Genomic DNA, 10,151 nt, shown 5'->3' with positions numbered 1-10,151 from the left:
ATAGTTGTCTATAAAAATCTCATACAGCAATCATGTGAAAAGCAACATGAAAGCAAATAAGAAGAACCCGTCAAAGTCTAGAACTCTTGATTAGTTTGATTCCATGATAACCCAATGGATGAATTGCAAAGCAAGTGCATATTTATTATCCGGAGGGCAGGCTACACGAATAAACAAGGTATGCAAAGGGGCAAAATGGATCGCTGGGTCCTACCACCTTGGTGAAAACTTGCTGGGACCCGAGGGGTATATATGCCTCCAGCAAAGGCTTCAGCAGATACCATTGGGGAACAGGCTTTAGCAGATACCATTGGGGAACAGGCTTCAGCAGATACCATTGGGGAACAGGCTTTGACCCCATAGGTGATATATTTTCCCTTCAAGATTTAGTAAAAGAAAATCACTGGAACAGAACAATACATCCACACAGGGCAAACTTGAACTAATATAAACTTCATCTTAGGATTAATTTTCACACTTTAATCATATATTGAACAGTGGTGTTGTAAATACCTAAAGAGTTACATATGCCAAGTAAGAAAACATATAAGTGGCTACATGTGGTGTGATAGAACTTCAAGGCCCTAGGCAAAGTTGTCTATACAATTCTCATACAGCAATCATGTGAAAAGCAACATGAAAGCAAATAAGAAGAACCCGTCAAAGTCTAGAACTCTTGATTAGTTTGATTCCATAATAACCCAATGGATGAATTGCAAAAAGCAAGTGCATATTTACTATCTGGATGACAGACTACACGAATAAACAAGGTATGCAAAGTAGTGTAATAGAACGCTTGGTCCTACCACCTTGGTGAAAACTTGCTGGGACCCGAGGGGTATATATTCCTCCAGCAAAGGCTTCAGCAGATACCATTGGGGAACAGGCTTTGACCCCATACGTGATATCTTTTCCCTTCCAGGTTTAGTCATAGAACATCACTGGAACAGAACAACACATCCACACAGAGCAAACTTGAACTAATATAAACTTTTTCTAACAATTAATTTTCACACTTTAATCATATAGTGAACAGTGGTGTTGTAAATACCTAAAGAGTTACATATGCCAAGTAAGAAAACATATAAGTGGCTACATGTGGTGTGATAGAACTTCAAGGCCCTAGGCATAGTTGTCTATAAAAATCTCATACAGCAATCATGTGAAAAGCAACATGAAAGCAAATAAGAAGAACCCGTCAAAGTCTAGAACTCTTGATTAGTTTGATTCCATAATAACCAAATGGATGAATTGCAAAGCAAGTGCATATTTATTATCTGGAGGGCAGGCTACACGAATAAACAAGGTATGTAAAGGGGCAAAATGGATCGCTGGGTCCTACCACCTTGGTGAAAACTTGCTGGGACCCGAGGGGTATATATGCCTCCAGCAGAGGCTTCAGCAGATACCATTGGGGAACAGGCTTTAGCAGATACCATTGGGGAACAGGCTTCAGCAGATACCATTGGGGAACAGGCTTTGACCCCATAGGTGATATATTTTCCCTTCAAGATTTAGTAAAAGAAAATCACTGGAACAGAACAATACATCCACACAGAGCAAACTTGAACTAATATAAACTTCATCTTAGGATTAATTTTCACACTTTAATCATATATTGAACAGTGGTGTTGTAAATACCTAAAGAGTTACATATGCCAAGTAAGAAAACATATAAGTGGCTACATGTGGTGTGATAGAACTTCAAGGCCCTAGGCATAGTTGTCTATAAAAATCTCATACAGCAATCATGTGAAAAGCAACATGAAAGCAAATAAGAAGAACCCGTCAAAGTCTAGAACTCTTGATTAGTTTGATTCCATAATAACCAAATGGATGAATTGCAAAGCAAGTGCATATTTATTATCTGGAGGGCAGGCTACACGAATAAACAAGGTATGTAAAGGGGCAAAATGGATCGCTGGGTCCTACCACCTTGGTGAAAACTTGCTGGGACCCGAGGGGTATACTGTATGCCTCCAGCAAAGGCTTCAGCAGATACCATTGGGGAACAGGCTTTGACCCCATAGGTGATATCTTTTCCCTTCAAGGTTTAGTCATAGAACATCACTGGAACAGAACAATACATCCACACAGAGCAAACTTGGAACTAATATAAACTTTTTCTTGCAATTAATTTTCACACTTTAATCATTGTAAATACCTAAAGAGTTACATATGCCAAGTAAGAAAACATATAAGTGGCTACATGTGGTGTGATAGAACTTCAAGGCCCTAGGCATAGTTGTCTATAAAATTCTCATACAGCAATCATGTGAAAAGCAACATGAAAGCAAATAAGAAGAACCCGTCAAAGTCTAGAACTCTTGATTAGTTTGATTCCATAATAACCCAATGGATGAATTGCAAAAAGCAAGTGCATATTTACTATCTGGATTGCAGACTACACGAATAAACAAGGTATGCAAAGTAGTGTAATAGAACGCTGGGTCCTACCACCTTGGTGAAAACTTGCTGGGACCCGAGGGGTATATATTCCTCCAGCAAAGGCTTCAGCAGATACCATTGGGGAACAGGCTTTGACCCCATACGTGATATCTTTTCCCTTCAAGGTTTAGTCACAGAACATCACTGGAACAGAACAATACATCCACACAGAGCAAACTTGAACTAATATAAACTTCTTCTTAGGATTAATTTTCAAACTTTAATCGTTGTACATACCTAAAGAGTTACATATGCCAAGTAAGAAAACATAAGTGGCTACATGTGGTGTGATAGAACTTCAAGGCCCTAGGCATAGTTGTCTATAAAAATCTCATACAGCAATCATGTGAAAAGCAACATGAAAGCAAATAAGAAGAACCCGTCAAAGTCTAGAACTCTTGATTAGTTTGATTCCATGATAACCCAATGGATGAATTGCAAAGCAGGTGCATATTTATTATCCGGAGGGCAGGCTACACGAATAAACAAGATATGCAAAGGGGCAAAATGGATCGCTGGGTCCTACCACCTTGGTGAAAACTTGCTGGGACCCGAGGGGTATATATGCCTCCAGCAAAGGCTTCAGCAGATACTATTGTGGAACAGGCTTTAGCAGATACCATTGGGGAACAGGCTTCAGCAGATACCATTGGGGAACAGGCTTTGACCCCATAGGTGATATATTTTCCCTTCAAGATTTAGTAAAAGAAAATCACTGGAACAGAACAATACATCCACACAGAGCAAACTTGAACTAATATAAACTTCATCTTAGGATTAATTTTCACACTTTAATCATATATTGAACAGTGGTGTTGTAAATACCTAAAGAGTTACATATGCCAAGTAAGAAAACATATAAGTGGCTACATGTGGTGTGATAGAACTTCAAGGCCCTAGGCAAAGTTGTCTATACAATTTTCATACAGCAATCATGTGAAAAGCAACATGAAAGCAAATAAGAAGAACCCGTCAAAGTCTAGAACTCTTGATTAGTTTGATTCCATAATAACCCAATGGATGAATTGCAAAAAGCAAGTGCATATTTACTATCTGGATGACAGACTACACGAATAAACAAGGTATGCAAAGTAGTGTAATAGAACGCTTGGTCCTACCACCTTGGTGAAAACTTGCTGGGACCCGAGGGGTATATATTCCTCCAGCAAAGGCTTCAGCAGATACCATTGGGGAACAGGCTTTGACCCCATACGTGATATCTTTTCCCTTCCAGGTTTAGTCATAGAACATCACTGGAACAGAACAATACATCCACACAGAGCAAACTTGAACTAATATAAACTTTTTCTAACAATTAATTTTCACACTTTAATCATATAGTGAACAGTGGTGTTGTAAATACCTAAAGAGTTACATATGCCAAGTAAGAAAACATATAAGTGGCTACATGTGGTGTGATAGAACTTCAAGGCCCTAGGCATAGTTGTCTATAAAAATCTCATACAGCAATCATGTGAAAAGCAACATGAAAGCAAATAAGAAGAACCCGTCAAAGTCTAGAACTCTTGATTAGTTTGATTCCATGATAACCCAATGGATGAATTGCAAAGCAAGTGCATATTTATTATCCGGAGGGCAGGCTACACGAATAAACAAGGTATGCAAAGGGGCAAAATGGATCGCTGGGTCCTACCACCTTGGTGAAAACTTGCTGGGACCCGAGGGGTATATATGCCTCCAGCAAAGGCTTCAGCAGATACCATTGGGGAACAGGCTTTAGCAGATACCATTGGGGAACAGGCTTCAGCAGATACCATTGGGGAACAGGCTTTGACCCCATAGGTGATATATTTTCCCTTCAAGATTTAGTAAAAGAAAATCACTGGAACAGAACAATACATCCACACAGGGCAAACTTGAACTAATATAAACTTCATCTTAGGATGAATTTTCACACTTTAATCATATATTGAACAGTGGTGTTGTAAATACCTAAAGAGTTACATATGCCAAGTAAGAAAACATATAAGTGGCTACATGTGGTGTGATAGAACTTCAAGGCCCTAGGCAAAGTTGTCTATACAATTCTCATACAGCAATCATGTGAAAAGCAACATGAAAGCAAATAAGAAGAACCCGTCAAAGTCTAGAACTCTTGATTAGTTTGATTCCATAATAACCCAATGGATGAATTGCAAAAAGCAAGTGCATATTTACTATCTGGATGACAGACTACACGAATAAACAAGGTATGCAAAGTAGTGTAATAGAACGCTTGGTCCTACCACCTTGGTGAAAACTTGCTGGGACCCGAGGGGTATATATTCCTCCAGCAAAGGCTTCAGCAGATACCATTGGGGAACAGGCTTTGACCCCATACGTGATATCTTTTCCCTTCCAGGTTTAGTCATAGAACATCACTGGAACAGAACAACACATCCACACAGAGCAAACTTGAACTAATATAAACTTTTTCTAACAATTAATTTTCACACTTTAATCATATAGTGAACAGTGGTGTTGTAAATACCTAAAGAGTTACATATGCCAAGTAAGAAAACATATAAGTGGCTACATGTGGTGTGATAGAACTTCAAGGCCCTAGGCATAGTTGTCTATAAAAATCTCATACAGCAATCATGTGAAAAGCAACATGAAAGCAAATAAGAAGAACCCGTCAAAGTCTAGAACTCTTGATTAGTTTGATTCCATAATAACCAAATGGATGAATTGCAAAGCAAGTGCATATTTATTATCTGGAGGGCAGGCTACACGAATAAACAAGGTATGTAAAGGGGCAAAATGGATCGCTGGGTCCTACCACCTTGGTGAAAACTTGCTGGGACCCGAGGGGTATATATGCCTCCAGCAAAGGCTTCAGCAGATACCATTGGGGAACAGGCTTTAGCAGATACCATTGGGGAACAGGCTTCAGCAGATACCATTGGGGAACAGGCTTTGACCCCATAGGTGATATATTTTCCCTTCAAGATTTAGTAAAAGAAAATCACTGGAACAGAACAATACATCCACACAGAGCAAACTTGAACTAATATAAACTTCATCTTAGGATTAATTTTCACACTTTAATCATATATTGAACAGTGGTGTTGTAAATACCTAAAGAGTTACATATGCCAAGTAAGAAAACATATAAGTGGCTACATGTGGTGTGATAGAACTTCAAGGCCCTAGGCATAGTTGTCTATAAAAATCTCATACAGCAATCATGTGAAAAGCAACATGAAAGCAAATAAGAAGAACCCGTCAAAGTCTAGAACTCTTGATTAGTTTGATTCCATAATAACCAAATGGATGAATTGCAAAGCAAGTGCATATTTATTATCTGGAGGGCAGGCTACACGAATAAACAAGGTATGTAAAGGGGCAAAATGGATCGCTGGGTCCTACCACCTTGGTGAAAACTTGCTGGGACCCGAGGGGTATACTGTATGCCTCCAGCAAAGGCTTCAGCAGATACCATTGGGGAACAGGCTTTGACCCCATAGGTGATATCTTTTCCCTTCAAGGTTTAGTCATAGAACATCACTGGAACAGAACAATACATCCACACAGAGCAAACTTGGAACTAATATAAACTTTTTCTTGCAATTAATTTTCACACTTTAATCATTGTAAATACCTAAAGAGTTACATATGCCAAGTAAGAAAACATAAGTGGCTACATGTGGTGTGATAGAACTTCAAGGCCCTAGGCATAGTTGTCTATAAAAATCTCATACAGCAATCATGTGAAAAGCAACATGAAAGCAAATAAGAAGAACCCGTCAAAGTCTAGAACTCTTGATTAGTTTGATTCCATGATAACCCAATGGATGAATTGCAAAGCAGGTGCATATTTATTATCCGGAGGGCAGGCTACACGAATAAACAAGGTATGCAAAGGGGCAAAATGGATCGCTGGGTCCTACCACCTTGGTGAAAACTTGCTGGGACCCGAGGGGTATATATGCCTCCAGCAAAGGCTTCAGCAGATACCATTGTGGAACAGGCTTTAGCAGATACCATTGGGGAACAGGCTTCAGCAGATACCATTGGGGAACAGGCTTTGACCCCATAGGTGATATATTTTCCCTTCAAGATTTAGTAAAAGAAAATCACTGGAACAGAACAATACATCCACACAGAGCAAACTTGAACTAATATAAACTTCATCTTAGGATTAATTTTCACACTTTAATCATATATTGAACAGTGGTGTTGTAAATACCTAAAGAGTTACATATGCCAAGTAAGAAAACATAGAAGTGGCTACATGTGGTGTGATAGAACTTCAAGGCCCTAGGCAAAGTTGTCTATACAATTTTCATACAGCAATCATGTGAAAAGCAACATGAAAGCAAATAAGAAGAACCCGTCAAAGTCTAGAACTCTTGATTAGTTTGATTCCATAATAACCCAATGGATGAATTGCAAAAAGCAAGTGCATATTTACTATCTGGATGACAGACTACACGAATAAACAAGGTATGCAAAGTAGTGTAATAGAACGCTTGGTCCTACCACCTTGGTGAAAACTTGCTGGGACCCGAGGGGTATATATTCCTCCAGCAAAGGCTTCAGCAGATACCATTGGGGAACAGGCTTTGACCCCATAGGTGATATATTTTCCCTTCAAGATTTAGTAAAAGAAAATCACTGGAACAGAACAATACATCCACACAGAGCAAACTTGAACTAATATAAACTTCATCTTAGGATTAATTTTCACACTTTAATCATATATTGAACAGTGGTGTTGTAAATACCTAAAGAGTTACATATGCCAAGTAAGAAAACATATAAGTGGTGTAAATAGCAATTTTTATCTCACTTGGAAAAACAGCATCACAGGTGTAAGACAACACTCAAAAGGCAAAATTGTAATAAAGAAGAAAAAGGCTTTATTCTTTGAGGAATCTTTTCGCAACCGCAGCCACCCAGATGTGAAACAGAAAGCCTCCTGACATAATAAAACTGAGACATTTTATACAGGTTTCTGACATTCTTGACTCCTCTTTCCCAGTTTCTGTAAATTTCCTTAAAGACATCTTATATCTCAAGCTAGTATGGACTGGTTCTACCCCCCCTGGGCAGGTCATGCTGTTCTTTGTCCCTGAGAAGCCAAAAGGCCTTCATTTACAATCTTTGTCCCTGAGAAGCCAAAAGGCCTTCATTTACAATCTAGATGACCTCCTGCTGTTCTTTATCCCCTAAGGGGATGGCATGGGACCCCTTGTTTATTGTTAAACGACCCCTGTATTCTCCTGGCTGGATCCTTTCTCGTGCTCAGGTGTGAGTTTTATCACCCTGTCTTCCTGTCCCTTTCCCGCTGTTAGAAAACCCTCACAGAAATATATATGGTCAGATGCTTTTACACACACTCAAATTAAATCAACAAGTTTAAATGAATGGACACAAGAACAATGAATTTTTCATTAACATCTCCCCCCTGTTTATCATTCTCTGATAACCAATAAAATAATAAAAATTCATTTCTATTTTCTAAAATCAATCAAACCCATTTTACTATTGAATCCCCAAGAATACAATCACTTCAAGTCTTTACATCACAGTTATACTCCTCATTACTGACTTTCATATACCTGATCATTTTACTTGAGTCTTGTAGAAAAATTAAGATGGCTTAAAATGGAAAAAAAAAAGAAATAACATTAATAAAAGAATAGTAAATAGTACAGTCAATCAATGATATCAAAACCTAAACAATCAAAGTTTAGGAAAACCCGTTCATTGTTCCAGAAAGGCAAGAAAGAATTTATCACATCTCTATGTAAATCTCGTCGCTGTCATAGTCATACTGCTGCTCATCAGTAGCTGAACGCATAATTATTTTTACTGCTTGTACTGATGTCATTGTTTTGGCTGTTCCTGCTCTAATCAGTCTTTGTACTGAGCTTGAAACACACTTCATAATGCATGGTAAACAAAACAGAATTAATAATCCCATACCCACAATTGGCACGACAGTTTGAATTATTCTGAAAATCCACCCAGACCATGCGGACATCAGCCACTCCATCCACTCACTACCAGCAGCCTGAGGCGGCTCCTTTACAGCTTCTCTCATGTGCTCGATGATATTGGTTAAGTTGTCACTGTAATCAGGAATGTTAAAACAACACGATACTCCCAACATTTTGCAAACTCCACCCCTCTCTGCCGTGAGAGTGTCCAAAACCAATCTATTTTGAATGACGGCTTCGCGAACTAATTTCATCTCATCGTTTATTAGGGTAAAGGCATTTTCTGTGCTATTGGCTATTGCTAGTACCGTCCATGCTAACCCATTGATCTTGTTGATTGCTACAGTTGTTCCCACCCCCAGGAAAATTGACCAACCTATGTTTGCCCCTGGTGTTGTCCACGGGTCTGCCAATGTATATCCTGCATAACTATTTGGCAAAGCATCAGGCAAAATGTTAATATCTCTTTTTTCTCTTTTACCCCCTTTGTTTGGCAAGTACACAGAAGTACCCACATTCATTAAGGCTGGATAGCAACACCCTGACCAGTTCTTTTTTGGCATACGGTGATATGCTCTATCACCACAGACCCAAACTGCTGCAGGTGAACTTTGATACAGTTTACCAAATGGACACTTAAAGGCGATCTCTTTGTCGTTGACGTTTGCTGTGCAATTGTCCATTGTCCCATCCATTACGTTGATTTTGATCCTGCAATCAGACCACCCAACTTTCAGTGATCTCGGTCTGTTGAAGCAAACACAAACATCTCCCTGTGCGGAGGTTACTCTCAGAGGTGGAATTGCAATCTCAGTGTTGTTGTACTGCTCAACATGATCGCAGTTGTCAGCAGGCTGTTCCGTTGGTGTCCCTCCTCTCTCTAACTCCACAGCAGCTTTTAGCACATCAGTCATCTGCTGAGGAATCAGACACTTAGTTTCATTAACAGTAGCCGCCACTAGGGGGACAGCTTTCCATGCATGTGACATTTGAAGACACATCCAGCAGCTCGTCTTGATCTGTAGCTCCTCCTTCTGCAAAAGTGCCAGTGCACACGCCTTGTTTCCCTGGCATTTCATCATTGCTTTCTTTACTTCAGGATTTATCTGACCTTTGCCTGTGTCTTCGTCCCCCATCCAGGCCAGTTCTTCTTCAGTAGCCTGTTCGACCTCGGGTGGCACAGGTGACAAGAAAGGTGCCGTCGTTGTTGCTGCTTGTGGTCTGGTTGCCTCGATTACCATAATGTCTATTGTCTCATACCAGTCAGTTTCAGTCAAGTCCAGGGCACAGTAGTACCTGCCTTGGTCAGCACGTGTCGCATGTTTCAATTCCACTCTCATCCCGTATCTGTTGTTACTCATTTTGTCTTCAGCGTACACCTGAAATCTTTCATCGTATTCTGTCCTGTAGTGATGAGCGTATGCTTTTACGTCGGTCCACTTACATGGGCTTTCGCAGAAGTAGAAATGTGCGTGCTCTTGGTTATGTCCATCGCACCCAAGACAGTTCTTTTGGAATGGGTTACACTTGAAAGCCACACTTGATCCCTCCTCTATCGTGACGATGCTTCCGTGCAGTCCTTTCACCAGCTCCACTTCCGTGAATGTGTCTCTTTTATCACGCTGTCTGATGATGCTGTTCAGCACAGATGTTTCAGAACAAATAGTCACTGATATCAAGGTTAAGATGAACGTGCTTTTACAAAGTCCGCACATTCCCGGTATTCTGAATGGATGCCATGGCTTTGAATGATCC

Source organism: Scardinius erythrophthalmus, assembly GCF_964197995.2.
Source record: "Scardinius erythrophthalmus genome assembly, chromosome: 1".
Lineage (NCBI taxonomy): Eukaryota > Metazoa > Chordata > Actinopteri > Cypriniformes > Leuciscidae > Scardinius > Scardinius erythrophthalmus.
Note: the sequence above shows the minus strand (reverse complement) of the source record.